The sequence below is a fragment of the Pleurodeles waltl genome, chromosome 10, assembly GCF_031143425.1.
Source record: "Pleurodeles waltl isolate 20211129_DDA chromosome 10, aPleWal1.hap1.20221129, whole genome shotgun sequence".
NCBI classification, from domain to species: Eukaryota; Metazoa; Chordata; class Amphibia; order Caudata; family Salamandridae; genus Pleurodeles; species Pleurodeles waltl.
In genome coordinates, this window is record NC_090449.1 from 1,022,652,485 (window position 1) to 1,022,670,363 (window position 17,879).

Genomic DNA, 17,879 nt, shown 5'->3' on the forward strand with positions numbered 1-17,879 from the left:
CAGTGCAGGATTCCCAATAGTAATGTAAAAAAGACTGTCAATTTGTAATGCATCTACAATGGTAATATTTAACAGCCACAGCTGCAATGCCCCGTGTCACCGAGGTAATAGTATTAGTTATCCCCAATGCTGCATGATTTATCATTTAAAAATCAGCTTTAAAAATATTTATGGAAATTATAGGTTCTGAAAGCAAACAGATTCATATCAAACACACTCTTTGCAATGTTGGTATTCAGGATTAAATTCAACCACATGGAAGCTTCTCATTTGGCAGGTTGGGCTGCATATAGAGCTAGTCGCAGGTAGCTGGAAAGCTACCAAGATTTCATAACTTCTCCTTGGAGAAGCCTGGATTAGATCCTTCCCATTGTTTAATTTCATTGTCACTCGGCCTACCTTCCTGTTGTTGTTTGTCCTGCCCCTGGAGCATGGATGTTACGGTGTCCTTGCACTGTTTTTTTTCAGACACTACTTTTATTTTTGCTGAAGTACCCCACAAGAATGCAGATTTTCTATCCATCTTCCAGTGTGCTGCTCTTCCCCCGGGACTTTCTGCACTGCGTATGCTCCCCTGTGGGTCTCCCACCAAATCCATGATGCGCGTGTCACCATGTGCACCCCGCCCCCAAATGCTTTCTTACCGGTTTGCTTCTCTGAGCTCCACTTTGCGTTCTTGTCTGCTTTTCTCCCTCCATATTGCTGTGCCTGTTAGCTCCCCTGTGCAGTGCCTGCGCCCCTGCTTGTTGCTTCCTCCATGCAATTTTGAGGGGGGGGGGGGGGGGTAGGAGCTTACACAGGTTTCTCTTTTTGTTTGCCAATCTCCGTTGTATTGGCATATAGGGACAAAAAGCAGCCACATTATTTTGTAGGAATGTGAGATGTTTGTGCCTACAAAATAGCCCACTGCTTTTTAGGGTCTCATTGCTAGTGCATGCGCTAGCTAGACTGTTGTGTTTAGTAAAGGGCTTGGAGCCCACCTGTCGCTCACAATTTGTTGGTTAGTGTGGCACTCTTCTTTACAGCCTTGTAATTTAAAATTGTCAAGGGCCGCCTGGCATTTCCGTTTGTCTGTGTGGAGCAGGGATCAAGCACTAATTGATTCAACTTAATTAGTGCCCGTCTGCTGCTACTGACGTGATCGAGGTACTGTTTGTTCTTTTTGACTTATAGTGCCCCACAAACGGAAGGCTTGTGACAGCCAAAAACGTGCCCAGCAGGACAAAGTTTTTTTTGTTTGTTTAAAAAAAAAAAAAAAATTTATTTAGTTATGTTGCAGAGCATTGTCTTTGCTGTACAGGATGGCTTAAAGGTGTTGGCAAAGTCAATAGGTCTCAAGGGCGAGACACGTTGGCTTTGTCAATACGTATTCCGTTTGACAACGCCATGCTCAAAAGCAGGTTCTTTTCATTTCTCCTGCGGAAACACAGTTGGATAGAATACTAAATTGTAGGCACTCAAACGTCATACACGTGTAGGCTTCCTTGTATTTATTAACAATTTCCCCTGATATTTAATCAAAGCTAAAAATGGTGCAAAAATAGGATTCCAGTCTGCTAAAACACAAATAATATTGGGGCATTGCCGCATCTTTGTGGTACTCTATTTTACTGAATTGGGGCGGGGGAGGGGGGGGGTATATAAAATGGTATTGCTCAATTATGTTTATATATAACTAGGTTCAGTATTATATGGAAAGTCAAACGAGACTGTTGGATATTCTTACACCAAGTCAATTATTCCATAAACTAGTCCAACGTTGTTTTTGCGGGGGGGGGGGATAGAATTTCATTCCCAGTAACACAATTAAAGAATGAGTATTTTCAAAGAAGTCCTGTGGCTAGGTTGCCCTATTTTGCTTTTGGACATTGTTTTTAGCATCAGGTGAATGATCTGGATTGACTCTAGCCGTTTATGTTTGGGGTTGGCATTGTGGCAGATGTCAGGTATTGTAGACTGTCTCCCCAAGGTACAAAGCTATTGGTTATATCATGCTTTTTTGTGTTATCTTTTTGGCATGTGTGGGTCTTGCGGCGTTTAAAAAAACAAAAAAAACTAAAAAACTAAACCTACATTTACACATACATAGAAGGATGTATTAGCTCTCTTTATCCATTGGACTCGTCAGCCGTCATTGACGTTTTGCTTCTGCCCACTGTAACATACAGCCGTAGCATTTTGAAGTGTTGTGACATTTAGAGGAAGGGAATTCTATGGCAGGAGTTTTCCGTGATATTTAGTGGTACCAGTTGAGTATTCAGATGTCTTTGTCTCAGGTGCACCTGTTTTTGCTGCTGCATACCCGCTGCCGAAGTCCATTTAAAACATGATTGATGCACCGCTGTGCAGGAGAGGGGATCTTAGGGGCCTGTGCGGTTAAAAGCTGTTTCTGGCTGGGCCGTGGATGGTTGTAGGATGTTGCGTAGCAACATGTGAAGCTCTGGAGGTATCCAGTGTGCCCTTTGGTGAAACTCCTTGTTGATTTTCACACACTGGACGGTATAGTACAGATTTACCGAAGTAGAAACTCGAATTGTCAAATTCCTATTGCAAACTTTTCATTCAGTTATTATGAGAGGTAATGTCTGCACCTTTTGACGTCTTAGAAACGGTTGTTGAACCAACATGGATGCTGTATGGTATGTCATTTTTGACAGACAAGCCCAATGCTCAAGGACTTTAGGGGGAATGATCTCAAATATTTGCCCCCCACTTTTTTTGGGGACTTGAATATGTTTGAATGTGAAACTTTTTTTGAAAGGGTTACTAAGCAGTTATGGTAACAAAGATGAGGTGGTGCCAGGATGTATATTCTTGCGAAAGGTCCAGAAACCTGGAGAAACATTTACCATGGTGCAGCATGAATAGTGATATTCCAGGTTTTCCCAGGAAGAATTGTTGCAAGAACTTTTGCTACAGAGAACCATCAAAAAGGTTCCCAAAAATCTTGGGAAAGGCAGTACGTTTGCTAAGCAGATATAGATAACGTCACTAGATGTAAGAATTGTCTTCGGGCAGTAAATAACTTGTTAGGGTGTATGCGATCAAAGGTGAGGGAGGATGAATAATAACAAGAGGCTTATCTAAGATGGCAGAAGTGTTGATGCTCTTTGAATAAGTTCTTGTTTTTAGATGTGTTCTCGCAGGCATAATGTGATGAACATAATTATCCTGGAATGTTCCAGATGTGACAACTTCAACAGACAGGTTTTTTTTGTGTGTGTTGGTAGGGAACTTGAGATATTAATGGAGCTACCAAAATAGTATGGTTAGTGCTGTTAGAGGCACCCTGTAGGGAAGCATAAACCCACGCTGAGAGAAAGTCTAAAGCCTTTGATGCAGCATTACAGCACATCCTCAGACTATAGCCAACTGGCAGAAGAAAATGAACTCGCTATATTCTACGTTCCAGATTAAAATAAGCCGTTCCACTGGAATGTCAGACAAACATAAACAAATGTAAATATAACAAATTTTATGAATATGCAACACCTTCCTTTGAAGAAAGAAAACATAAAAAGCTATGAGAAGAAAATAAGACACTAAGGGCCAGATGTAGCAAAGGGTTTTTCCCATTGTGTGTCAAAGGGAAAATGTGTTCGTACATATGGCCCTAAGTTTTCTCCAAAGTAAAATAGCAAGACGTTTTAAACTAAATCCTCATACCTGCCAGGTGGGTGCCTACTAACCCTGGAAGCCACTGCCTTGCTCGCTCTGAGTCCTCATTACCCAACTTTCTCCCTCCACCAACACCCTCTTGGCAAACCGCCTTACCTGGAACATTTAAAACCCAGTTCCTCTGTAGAATACTGTCAAACTTCACTGAAAATCCCTCATACTCCAGCTCGTTAGTCATCTCCACAGCATGGCGCATCACCACTTGGCAACCCCTCTAACATTCCATACCTTCCCATCTTGGATAACTAGTGTTTGGGAACACTAACGACTTCCATTGCCCTACCATACTTGGGTACACCTTTACCCACGATACCTGCTTAAAAATCCTCACCCAGTCTCTTGCCACAAACTGATTCCCTAACCTATTTCAAATCATACCATAATTGTTTGGTTCTACTGCTTCCTCTCCTGCTCTTCTAGCAACTTTGTTCAAATGGCCACCTTTCCACGCCTTTATTTTTAAAACCACCATGGGCACGATTTAGAAACTGGGTCTTATCCTTTAAGCAATTTAAATAGGCTAACGTCTGTAACTGTGAGGTGGTATACGATATGTCTACAACTTTTCTCTCTGTACATTTTTCCACTTAACCACCAAATTTGTGTGCCTCCACCACATAATCATTCAATACCTGATCTCTCTATTTCACCATTTTCACAAGGCCTCATACAAAGCTGTTTTAAGGTCTAATGTTACAATGTTTAAGCAATGATTCTATTTCCTTCCACTTAAGTCCCCATTGGCGGAGACCAAAGCTTCTGGACACCCTTCCCTAGCAAAAATGTCTTAAAGTTCAGTTACCCCACCAGTGGTGACTGGGGCCACTAGCATCACTTCTGGCCACTTTGAATGCTAGTCTATCAAAACCAAAGTGAAAGATGCTTCTTGTGGCAGGAAGGACATTGGTCCTGAAATATCAAAAGCAAACTCCTTCCCACAGCAAGTCTGACCATGCCACTGGTCTCAAAGGTACAGAAGCTACTCTTAAAATCTTGTCACCGCTCACATACTGTGCACTCCCCTACTACCGATAGCAGACATCTTATTCATCCCTGGCCACCAAAAAAACGTCCATATGAGTCATCATAGAATACATGCCATTGTGTCCCTCATGGGTCCACTACCAAATCACATTCACCATAGCACTCTGCAGAACACAAGTACCCTCCTTATAGAGCAAACCACCTTCCACCTCCCCATCCACTTTCCAAAACAGAAGCATAATTGGGCATAATTTCACTGTTCCTTGACCAACCCCATCACACACTTACTGACTGCCTGCAACAGCTCATCCATGGTCTCACCCTTGGCCTACTCAGAAATTACCTCAAAATACCCAGATACCACAACCTTTTATGATGTCAATTGTGCCCATACTTTTTCACTCTATCACTCTTACAAAGCTGGCATGGGTGAGCAATCAGCTGTCGCATTGCATTTCCCTGAAACAAATTCCACTTCGAAACTATACTCCTGCAATCTTGAAGCAAGTCTTGTGTTGCATGCTGTGGAATTCAACCCTCCACTTGGAGACAAATTGTTTACAGGAGGTTTATGGTCTGTCCTCAAAATTAACTTACTTCCCCCGTACATAGTTCCTAAAGGGTTATGTGGTCCGAAAGCATGCTAGCAATTCCTTCTCAATCACAGCTTAACTCCTGTCATTACTATGACAGGAGTTATGCCACTCTAGAGGCAAATGCCACATTCCACTCCTTCCAACACCTTTGTCATGCAAAAGGGCTTCCACATTATCCTGTTTTGATACACTGGAATGCATGTTGTTGTTTATGTGACAATACAAATTCAACATTTTTCTGCAGCAGTTCTCTCGATGGTGACATCTTAGCAGCAAAGTAATTTATGAACTTAACTATAATATTTATACATTCCAGTGAATGACCGGAGTTGCTGTTTGCTAGTAGGTACTGATGCCTAACACTGTCACCAGACACGGTGTGCCCTAGATCAGTGGTTCCCAATCTTTTGGCTTCTGTGGACCCCCACTTTATCATTATTGGAACCGCCACTGAATCATTATAGGAATCCTCCACTGATTCATTACTGGAGGGACACTGGCCTAAACATTGTCGATTATTTGCAATGCAAAACAATATAAACAAGCATTTGCAATGCAATAGGTCTCACATTCTCTTGAGTTAAATTCATACCTGGACTTTTCTTGGCACATAAATTGGTCAACCCTGCCTCATAATTTCATCTTTTCCTGCCATGTAATTCTACTGGCCCGGCATTTAACTAAAGCACTTATGTTTACCTTCTTCCTCTGTCTTAAAACATATACAATTATCATATAAACCTTCATCAGAAATAAACTTTTGGCATTCGAGTGTGATGTTCAAAACCCGATAACAAAAATAATATTTGGAATAGATTGGAGGGTGAAAGGAAAGAGGGAATCAGGAGTAAAGATGGAGGACAAGTGGCATAGTAATGATGTCATGGGCCCTTGAGTAAGAAAGGAAAGTGGTTGGAAATTCGGTAGGAAAATACAGCAGTAATTAGAGTTTAGTTAGGTCTGTGATGCAACTGCACCTGTTGCTCTACTGATGACTAGGCCTCAGAAGAGAATGAGGATGGGGCAGAAGAGAAGCGAAAGGAATACAACAGACAAAAGGAAGAAAGAGAAGGGGTCACAAAGAAATGAAAGAAAGAACAAGAAAATAAAAACACAGCTAAGAGAAGCAATACAGCAAACGTGTGAGACGAAACAAAAAAGGGAAGAAAGCTAGCAAGCGAAAGATAAAGAGGAAAAAATAATGAAAGGATTGTGAAAAGAAAGAGAATAATAGACCAAAAAAGAGAGATGCTGAGAGAAGCAGTGAAAGAACTAGGGCATGTATGTACTGACTCATTTCCCACAGACCATGGGAAAACATCTTGGGCCCGACAAGTAACTTGTGGCTTCAACATACAGACGGGAAAAAGAGGGATTCATAGTAAATGTGAATTTACAACTAAAGATAAAAGCACCAGAGAAGATAGGGGAGAAAAATCTTTTTTTTTTAAAAGTGAATGGACGCATACAGAGTCAAAGGAAAGAGTAAATAAAAAAGCAAAAGAAAGAAGGGAAAAGATAAAATAGTGAAATAATGAACGCCTGATGAAGAAAACATGGAGGAACGAAACAAGGAAAGAAATAACCATGTTTTTTGTGAGTTTGAAGGAGGTGGTAGCAAGAGTGAAAGTAAAAAAAGGGAGAGGAGTAGAAATAAATAGTTGAAAGAAAGAGCAGAACTATTAATGTGTGGATTTTAAGAGTTGGAAAGAGAAAAGTGGGGGAGAATGTAAACATTGAGAGTAAATGAAAGAATTGAGTGAGATAGGTGTAACAGACTCTCCCAAATAAAGATAGCAGCTAAGAATAGATTTATTTGTCTCCTCCATGTCCTCAAACAGAAGTCTGTGTGGAACAGCAGGGGACAGTGCAGAACAGCAGAAGGTGTGTTATCAGTGTTGTATGTGAACCCCAATACTGCAATATTGGGGCGCTTCAGTTCAGGATTGGGGTATAGACAGCTGTGTAGCCCAGTGCTGAAATAACAGAAAGGCAGAGGTCAGGAATAAGAAACGGAGCATGCGCAATTCCTGGTATTGGAATAATGGGGCGCTGCAGACAGTGTGTGTGGGGTTCTGGCACTGGCACAGTTAAGGGCTTGGAGTGTGTGAACAGAGGTGCACTGATGGAGCAGCGAGTGGGATCCCAGAATGGAGCAGAAGTGGGCACTGTCTCTAAGGATTGCAGAGTCCTGGTAGAGCTTGGTGCCTAGGCTATAAGCAATTACAAGCAATCCTGTGCCCTTGCTCTTAGCACTGGGGACCACAGACAGGCACACTCTGTAAAGAAACTCCAAGCTAAGGAAGGGCAGGAGTCAGAAAGCTGAGAGAAGGTTCAGAGAGCCCACAAAGACGAAATGTGACCAAGATAGCCTGATATATAGCCTTATTTGCAGCTAAGCTCAGAGCAGGAATGCTCTGCAAATGAAATGGGAAGCTTCCCTGGACATGAGCAGGAAACAATGTAAATGAAAGTCCCCCACAGTACAGATAAACAGGACAAAGTGTAATTATACAGTAGTTGGTCCCTGCTTCCACACAGAAGAAGGAGGGAGAAAGAGGCATGACTGACCACTAGCAAGCAAGGATTTTGACACTGAAACTAACAAAGGCCAGAGACGAAGTATACTTAAAAGCATACGAGGTCGTACGCTTACTCTCAACATAAAAATACTGAGACAAGCACTCACCAAACACATACACAAATAACACATTTCATTTAATTTGCAAACAGATATAAAATAAATACACTTAATTTTAATAGGAAGGTTGGAGCTTTTCTAAATTCAGCTGAAGCCATCCATTGTGCATACTATATTCTGTTTGATGCACCTGCACTGCTCCAACTAATCAGTCTGGGGATACTAATTTAAATTTTAGCCTCCAATTTCAAATTCATTGACATTTACAGTGTGTCTTAACATTTTCAGTTGTACATTTAGCCTCTTTATGTATACTTTATAATCTGTTTATATTATTTAATCTTCTAAGCAGTTGTGGACCACTTGGGGAGGCTCTGGACCACAGGTTGGGATCCACTGACCTTGCTATTCCATAGAATCACAGAACAGCTTGCATTTAGATTATTTTAAAGTTAACCAGTGTTTCTTCAAGCTAATGCATAAACATGTCAAGTGTTCTTGTTCATTCTTTGACCAAATAAGTCTATTGTCTTGGAAGCATTTTACATAACCATTGGTATCCTTAAAAATGTGGAGCATTGCCCTGTGGAATTCTGATGCTGCAGAAGCCGACCCAAATGGCGTTCTATTCAACTGTTATAGACATTGCAGAGTGCGAAAATCAGTCTGTTTAGTCTTCTTTTAACTCAATCTGCTGATATACAGATCTCAAATCTTGTGTGGAAAACATTTTGCACCTTCCAGCATGTACAAAGCTTCATTAATATTAGACAAAGGATGGCAATCAATAATGATATTCACATCTGGTGCCCTCAAATCAACACACAATCTCAATTTTTGGTCTGCCTTACAAGCCACAACTATGGGTGAGAGCCCTCCCCCATCCCCCCCCCACAAAAGACTTGGGGGGGGGGGGGGGGGGGGTCATTCTGACCTTGGCGGGCGGCTACCGCCGCCCGCCAGACGGAAACCGCCATGCGGCCGCCAATGCGCGCCGCACTCCCGCGGCCCCCATTCTGACATTCCCGCTGGGCCGGTGGGAATGAGGCTGCAACACAGAAGCCAGCTCCGAATGGAGCTGGCGGTGTTGCGGCCGTGCGACGGGTGCAGTTGCACCCGTCGCGCTTTTCACTGTATGCTAGGCAGACAGTGAAAAGCTGGCTGGGGCCCTGTTAGGGGGCCCCTGCACTGCCCATGCCATTGCCATTGGCATGGGCAGTGCAGGGGCCCCCAGGGACCCCAGGACACCCCTTACCGCCATCCTCTTCCTGGCGGTGAAAGCTGCCAGAAACAGGCTGGCGGTAAGGGGGTCATAATCCCCAGGGCAGCGCGGCGGATTATCACCGCCGGGGCAGAAACCGCCATGTGGCCCCCATTCCGACATTCCCGCCGGCCCTGTGGGAATGAGGCCGCAACACAGAAGCCGGCTCCGAATGGAGCCGGCGGCCGTGCGACGGGTGCAGTTGCACCCGTCGCGCTTTTCACTGTCTGCTAGGCAGACAGTGAAAAGCTGGCCGGGGCCCTGTTAGGGGGCCCCTGCACTGCCCATGCCTATGGCATGGGCAGTGCAGGGGCCCCAGGACACCCCTTACCGCCATCCTCTTCCTGGCGGTGAAAACCACCAGAAACAGGCTGGCGGTAAGGGGGTCATAATCCCCAGGGCAGCGCTGCAAGCAGCGCTGTCCTGGCGGATTATCGCCGCCGGGGCAGAAATGGCGGAAAACCGCCAGCCCCGGCGGTCCGACTGCGGCTTTACCGCCGCGGTCAGAATACAAAAAAAAGCACCGCCAGCCTGTTGGCGGTGCTTCAGAATGACTCCCTAAGTCTCTTCAATTATACCATCTTTCACCATCTTGTTTGGCATCCCCTTCAATTCTTGCCTTGTCAGCACTCCTTTCAACTTTTGCTTCAGGGGCACAGTTCCACTCTTCAATTTGATTTAATGGGAAAATCTGTTAACTTACCAAACTTGTCGTTGAATATCATAGGAAATTGTCCTGTGGCACTAATTTCTGTACTTCCATCAGCAAGAAGTACACAGGCTCCTTCTAGGATTTATTATTATTCCCAACTCGCATTGGTCCTTCCAACCCAACACATTCACACCAACATATAACTTAATTTGAGCGCTCCTAACTTTTATTTTTAACAAGACATTTATATACCCTACAATATCAATGGTGGATCCATCAAAAAGTTTGCCAATAATGTCTGAATGCAGTAACCTTCCCACATCCTAAACATCCCCTGGCAACGGAGTCAACCCCACACTGTCTGGAAGCTGTCATCCTAACTCATGGCTAGCCCGCAGTACCTCACCCACCCCAATTAGGGTAGTAATGATTTGTGGCAACGTAAACCTGACGCTGACTCCTTAGGGTAGTCATGAAAACAGATCATACTCTTTTCACTCCGTTACGCAGTGATACACATGCCAAGGCAAGACGAGAGATGCAAACTGAATTTCAATGTATTTATTGAAGCAACTGCATTCTAGTGTAAAAAGCATGATCTGTGATTTTGAGGCAGATGAAACACCATATAGTGATCATTACAACCAGTGTAAAGAGGATGAACAACCCCACCATTGTGTATGGTTCTAGAGAGACTAGTAATCCCTGCCTAACATCTGTGTCTGAGAACAGTGGTAGTAAACCATCTGCCTGTCCTGCTCAAAGGGAGTAACACCATACCTGGATTGGGTAGCAGGAGTCTGCCTGTTGTCTGAATGGCAATCCTCTCTGGAAGCTGAAGGGCTAGCGTCAGGATCAGCAAAGCTGGCTGCAGTATAATGTACATCCAAGGACGGTCATGACTGGAATGCTGTCTGCCCTCCTAGTGTCTTGTTTATATAATAACCCATACACAGTTTGTAGAAGTAGGCCTGATGTAATTATGCATCTAGAGGATATGAACTGGCTCCTGGGCCGGCACTCTAAGCTGGCATATCATGTAATGAACATAACAGCCTTGGAGAAGGCACAGAGTGTGCGTTGTAGAAAAGGCTGAAAAAAATGTGCAGTACGAACTCTGTTTTCCTAAAAGTAGGCGGCTGATTAAAAAAATTAAACAATGCACTAAAAACAGACTGCTACATAAATGCAAACTAATAAAATATATGTGTGTTTTTTTTTTAAGGTGCAGGCGTTGAAACAAACTGAAACCTTGGTGTCCAACCTGGCACTAAAGAGCCACTACAACACCCTCCCCTTGTCGGTTCAGGGGTGCAGGTCCTAGTAACAATAAAAAAACTAGAATAAAACCATAAAAGCTATAGGATATATAAAACCTAATATTAATACAACATTACAACATTAAAAATGTATAGTAATAAAATAAATAAGTCCAGGTCAACAAGCAAAGCATCCAAAGGAACATTTCGAAAAAAGAAGTGCCAAATTAAAACTCAATGTAATCCTGCAGGAGGTCCTCCACTATATCAGTGGAGCTGGAGTCAAGGAAGGACCCTACTTCGGCAGAAAATAAATCCACCAGATCCTTCTTGAAAAGGTCTAAGAAGCACATATGATCCTTAGCCATAACCAAATCCAGGGAGGCAGCATTCTGCAGAGTGCCAGATGAAAGGCACCAGTAGTCACAGCCACTTGATTCATGAAGGCTGGCTCATGGAAGGTGTCACAAAGCAACCACAACCTTATAGGATACCTCCGGAAATGATCCGTCATTTATGAATTCATCAGATTTATTTCCACAGAAAGTGCATGCGGCTGAACAAGACACACTTCCAGTGCATGTTCGAAGTTGTAACACAAGCAGCAGAAGACTGGCTGCACACAGCAGAATAGCGGTCAAAATGACAATGACCATTCCTTATCAAGTTCTTCCAGCAGTGCTATTCCAAAGAACTGCATCATGCTTTCACAACACAGCTGGGCTGGTGGGAGACCCGTCACTCTTCTTAGTTATGAAGGAGCAGCCATTGCGAATCAAAAATAGCAATATACCGCCAATTAATGCCAGAACGGACCGGAAATCCCCCAAAACAACTAAAAAAAAGTGAGTGAGTGGCAGAGGGTATTGTTCCAAAGAGAGTCTGGAATGTTCTAAGAAATCTAGACCTGACGGCTTTTAAAAAGTGTACAATGCCTGTTGTGTTAGGTGCATTAAAAATGCAACTGATCAATTCACCAAAGTGTCTTGGAAAGTTTGCATTTAAAAGGGACTGTATCTCAGCTGGGGACCTTGCCACATGTAGATCATGAGTGTCATAGGCAGATGTAAGCGCAAAGTGTTTTTCTAAACAATAGTGCCTTTAGTCTGCTTAGTTTGTCAAAATTGACATTGGAAGTAGCAATGTGAGGCCATATATTTGCTCCTTTTATCTCTTGTGTCAGAGGTAAAACTACATTTTCATAGTAGATCACTATTTGAGAAACAGAAACCACATATGTGTCACCTGCTTTCATCCCACAACAGCCTCGATCACTCAGCATCAAGTAACTCCCATTCGAGATTTAGTGAAATAACAGGCAGATCACAGAGATGGGAATACCCTTCAAGTATCAAGCTAAGTTAGCTACTGACGCATTGCAAGAGCCGTGCAACGCCACCTGTTTACAAATCATTGAATGGCCTACAGAAGTTTTGCATTTGCTTCCGCTAAGAAAAAACAATTTCTCACCATGCAACCATTTGATATCAAAAGACAACTCCCACACCTCATGGATGTAACTATCGCCTAAATGTTTGAACATGCCTACAGGAAAATGTTCTAAACAAGAGGTAAATTGGAATGTATCTATCGGCAGGAATAGCACCCCGTGTATTAACAACACATGGTGATAGTGTTTCAGCTATTGTAAAAGGCAACTTATCTAGTTTCTCAATATTAGGCATTATGTACCTAGCTTTCTTTTTCGCAATTATCTGTTGTTTATGTGTAAGATTGAATGTGGCAAACAACCCTTTAGAGTACACATGCTTCCAGGGCACATATCCCGCCATCAACTCAACTACATAATGGACCTAAGCTGACTTTGTCCATGATGTAAAAATGACGTTGATCTGTTGTAGGAAGTTGGGTCTGTATGCACTATTTCAAAGTAAGGAATAGTATGCACAGAGTCCAAGGGTTCCCCTTAGAGGTAAGATAGTGGCAAAAAGAGATAATACTAATGCTCTATTTTGTGGTAGTGTGGTCGAGCAGTAGGCTTATCAAAGGAGTAGTGTTAAGCATTTGTTGTACATACACAAGCAATAAATGAGGAACACACACTCAAAGACAATTCCAGGCCAATAGGTTTTTGTATAGAAAAATATATTTTCTTAGTTTATTTTAAGAACCACAGGTTCAAATTTTACATGTAATACTTCAAATGAAAGGTATTGCAGGTAAGTACTTTAGGAACTTTGAATAATCACAATAGCATATATACTTTTCAAATAAATCACATATAGCTATTTTAAAACTAGACACTGCAATTTTCAACCGTTCCTGGGGAGGTAAGTATTGGTTAGTTTTTGTAGGTAAGTAAACCACCTACGGGATTCAAGTTTGGGTCCAAAGTAGCCCACTGTTGGGGGTTCAGAGCAACCCCAAAGTTACCACACCAGCAGCTCAGGGCCGGTCAGGTGCAGAGGTCAAAGTGGTGCCCAAAACACATAGGCTTCAATGGAGAGTGGGATGCCCCGGTTCCAGTCTGCCAGCAGGTAATTACCCGCGTCTTCGGAGGGCAGACCAGGGGGGTTTTGTAGGGCACCGGGGGGGACACAAGTCAGCACAGAAAGTACACCCTCAGCAGCACGGGGGCGGCCGGGTGCAGTGTGCAAACACGCGTCAGGTTTCCAATGTAAATCAATGGGAGACCAAGGGGTCTCTTCAGCGATGCAGGCAGGCAAGGGGGGGGGGTTCCTCAGGGTAGCCACCACCTGGGCAAGGGACAGGGCCTCCTGGGGGTCACTCCTGCACTGGAGTTCCGATCTTTCAGGTCCTGGTGGCTGCGGGTACAGAGTCTTTTCCAGGCGTCGGGATCTGGGAGTCAGGCAGTCGCGGTCAGGGGGAGCCTCGGGATTCCCTCAGCAGGCGTTGCTGTGGGGGCTCAGGGGGGGGCAACTCTGGCTACTCACGGTCTCGTAGTCGCCGGGGAGTCCTCCCTGAGGAGTTTGTTCTCCACAAGTCGAGCCGGGGGCGTCGGGTGCAGAGTAGCAAGTCTCACGCTTCCGGCGGGAAACGCAGTTGTTTTAAAGTTGCTCCTTTGGGAACAAAGTTGCAGTCTTGGGTGAACAGGGCCGCTGTTCTCAGGAGTTTCTTGGTCCTTCTAGAGCAGGGCAGTCCTCTGAGGATTCAGAGGTCGCTGGTCCCTGGGGAGAGCGTCGCTGGAGCAGTTTCTTCAGAAGGGGGGAGACAGGCCGGTAGAGCTGGGGCCAAAGCAGTTGGTGTCTCCGTCTTCTCTGCAGGGTTTTTCAGCTTAGCAGTCCTCTTGTTCTTAGGTTGCAGGAATCTGAGTTCCTAGGTTCTGGGGAGCCCTTAAATACTAAATTTAAGGGTGTGTTTAGGTCTGGGGGGTTAGTAGCCAATGGCTACTAGCCCTGAGGGTGGGTACACCCTCTTTGTGCCTCCTCCCAAGGGGTGGGGGTCACATTCCTATCCCTATTGGGGGAATCCTCCATCTGCAAGATGGAGGATTTCTAAAAGTCAGAGTCACCTCAGCTCAGGTTGCCTTAGGGGCTGTCCTGACTGGCCAGTGACTCCTCCTTGTTTTTCTCATTATCTCCTCCGGCCTTGCCGCCAAAAGTGGGGCTGTGGCCGGAGGGGGCAGGCAACTCCACTAGCTGGAATGCCCTGGGGTGCTGTAACAAAGGGGGTGAGCCTTTGAGGCTCACCGCCAGGTGTTACAGTCCTGCAAGGGGGAGGTGATAAGCATCTCCACCCAGTACAGGCTTTGTTACTAGCCACAGAGTGACAAAGGCACTCTCCCCATGTGGCCAGCAACATGTCTCGAGTGTGGCAGGCTGCTAAAACCAGTCAGCCTACACGGGTAGTTGGTTAAGGTTTCAGGGTGCACCTCTAAGGTGCCCTCTGGGGTGTATGTTACAATAAAATGTACACTGGCATCAGTGTGCATTTATTGTGCTGAGAAGTTTGATACCAAACTTCCCAGTTTTCAGTGTAGCCATTATGGTGCTGTGGAGTTCGTGTATGACAGACTCCCAGACCTTATACTCTTATGGCTACCCTGCACTTACAATGTCTAAGGTTCTGCTTAGACACTGTAGGGGCACAGTGCTAATGCACTGGTGCCCTCACCTATGGTATAGTGCATCCTGCCTTAGGTCTGTAAGGCCTGCTAGAGGGGTGACTTATCTATACTGCATAGGCAGTGTGAGGTTGGTATGGCACCCTGAGGGGAGTGTCATGTCGACTTACTCTTTTTGTCCTCTCCAGCACACACAAGCTGGCAAGCAGTGTGTCTGTGCTGAGTGAGGGGTCCCCAGGGTGGCATAATGTGCTGCAGCCCTTAGAGACCTTCCCTGGCATCAGGGCCCTTGGTACCAGGGGTACCAGTTACAAGGGACTTACCTGGATGCCAGGGTGTGCCAATTGTGGAACAAAAGTACAGATTAGGGAAAGAACACTGGTGCTGGGGCCTGGTTAGCAGGCCTCAGCACACTTTCAAATCAAAACTTAGCATCAGCAAAGGCAAAAAGTCAGGGGGTAACCATGCCAAGGAGGCATTTCCTTACATCTGTATAATGACAATTAGCAGAAGATACAATGTTGTTTAACGTGTATATGTGAGTGGACAATGTGTTCATACCATTATCCTAAAGCTTTCTCTAAGTTTTCCTTATCTATTTGCCTTAAACGAGCAGCAGCTTCCATTTGTGAAAGTTTCAAAATGTCATTATATACTGCATATAGAAATCTTTTAGAGAGTGTTTTCTAGGACCCAAAAAAAAAAATTGTAAGTCTATTTCTTCAGAAAGGAGAGAGAGGTGTTCTTGAATAGTTGTTAACTTGGAGCTGTGCAACCATTGCTGACATAATTTACCCACACTGTAAGCGGTGACAGCACCTGAGGGTTGTGTGGTGACGTAACATGGGTCTGGTCTGCTCGCTTTAAAACCCTGTGTTGAGTTGATAAAATATGCATGCCATTCATTTGTGTCCATTGGTTCAATGCCACCTGTCGGGACCTGAAAGTGATGAATTAAAGGTACCATTCTTAACCAAGCTTTTGAGCTGTTCTTCTGAAAGATGCATAACACTTTGCCAATTATGAAATTTAGCTATGGAGGGAATACTGGGCACATTCATTTCTTTGACTTTTGCCAACCCAAGGCACGTTGTGTGCTGGACAGTGTTGTTTAGAAACAAATAAGCCTGAATAAATTATTTTGGTGTCTGTAAGCAGTATTTTTCTTGCATTTGTTGGTAGTAATTTGAAATAATTGAACTCAGGATTAGTAGCATCATGCCCAGAAAAATATGTGAAGTTTTCTACATATGTTTTAGAATTCTACTGGAATCTGACAGTGTCCCTATTGTGTATAGCTAAAAACAGTTCTTGGAGTACCAGCTCTATGTAAATCACGGTGTCCATAATAATGTTAACAGAACATTTTCCCATAATTTGTACTATTCATGTACATATCTTCACTTTCAAATACAGTATAATATTCAATCTCAGAAAGCATAGAATCACTGTTTTGATGTCCCAGTCATCAGAATCAACCCTAGGTGTAATAACATCACCCATTGAACTTTTAAACACATATGGTATTTGTATCATTTCAGTTGGTCCAAATATATCAAAAGGCACTTTACCAGGAACAATCCTATCAGGAACTGGAACAACAGAAATGTTCACTAGGGTCAAGTCTCTGCATTTTGAGACAAATAAGGCTTTAAAACCTCTTCCACCAGTTCAACAGCAGAGCGTTGAAGCAAAGGATAACAGTTCTTTTACCCTGTATTCCAAGAAACTACACCGGGCCTGGTAAGATGGGCCAAATTCCTTTTTAATAGCGACTTTTTTCTTGAGCCAGGTGTAAGGAAATGCCTCCTTGGCATGGTTGCCCCCTGACTTTTTGCCTTTGCTGATGCTATGTTTACAATTGAAAGTGTGCTGAGGCCTGCTAACCAGGCCCCAGCACCAGTGTTCTTTCCCTAACCTGTACTTTTGTATCCACAATTGGCAGACCCTGGCATCCAGATAAGTCCCTTGTAACTGGTACTTCTAGTACCAAGGGCCCTGATGCCAAGGAAGGTCTCTAAGGGCTGCAGCATGTCTTATGCCACCCTGGAGACCTCTCACTCAGCACAGACACACTGCTTGCCAGCTTGTGTGTGCTAGTGAGGACAAAACGAGTAAGTCGACATGGCACTCCCCTCAGGGTGCCATGCCAGCCTCTCACTGCCTATGCAGTATAGGTAAGCCACCCCTCTAGCAGGCCTTACAGCCCTAAGGCAGGGTGCACTATACCATAGGTGAGGGTACCAGTGCATGAGCATGGTACCCCTACAGTGTCTAAACAAAACCTTAGACATTGTAAGTGCAGGGTAGCCATAAGAGTATATGGTCTGGGAGTCTGTCAAACACGAACTCCACAGCACCATAATGGCTACACTGAAAACTGGGAAGTTTGGTATCAAACTTCTCAGCACAATAAATGCACACTGATGCCAGTGTACATTTTATTGTAAAATACACCACAGAGGGCACCTTAGAGGTGCCCCCTGAAACTTAACCGACTGTCTGTGTAGGCTGACTAGTTCCAGCAGCCTGCCACACCAGAGACATGTTGCTGGCCCCATGGGGAGAGTGCCTTTGTCACTCTGAGGCCAGTAACAAAGCCTGCACTGGGTGGAGATGCTAACACCTCCCCCAGGCAGGAGCTGTGACACCTGGCGGTGAGCCTCAAAGGCTCACCCCTTTGTCACAGCCCAGCAGGGCACTCCAGCTTAGTGGAGTTGCCCGCCCCCTCCGGCCACGGCCCCCACTTTTGGCGGCAAGGCT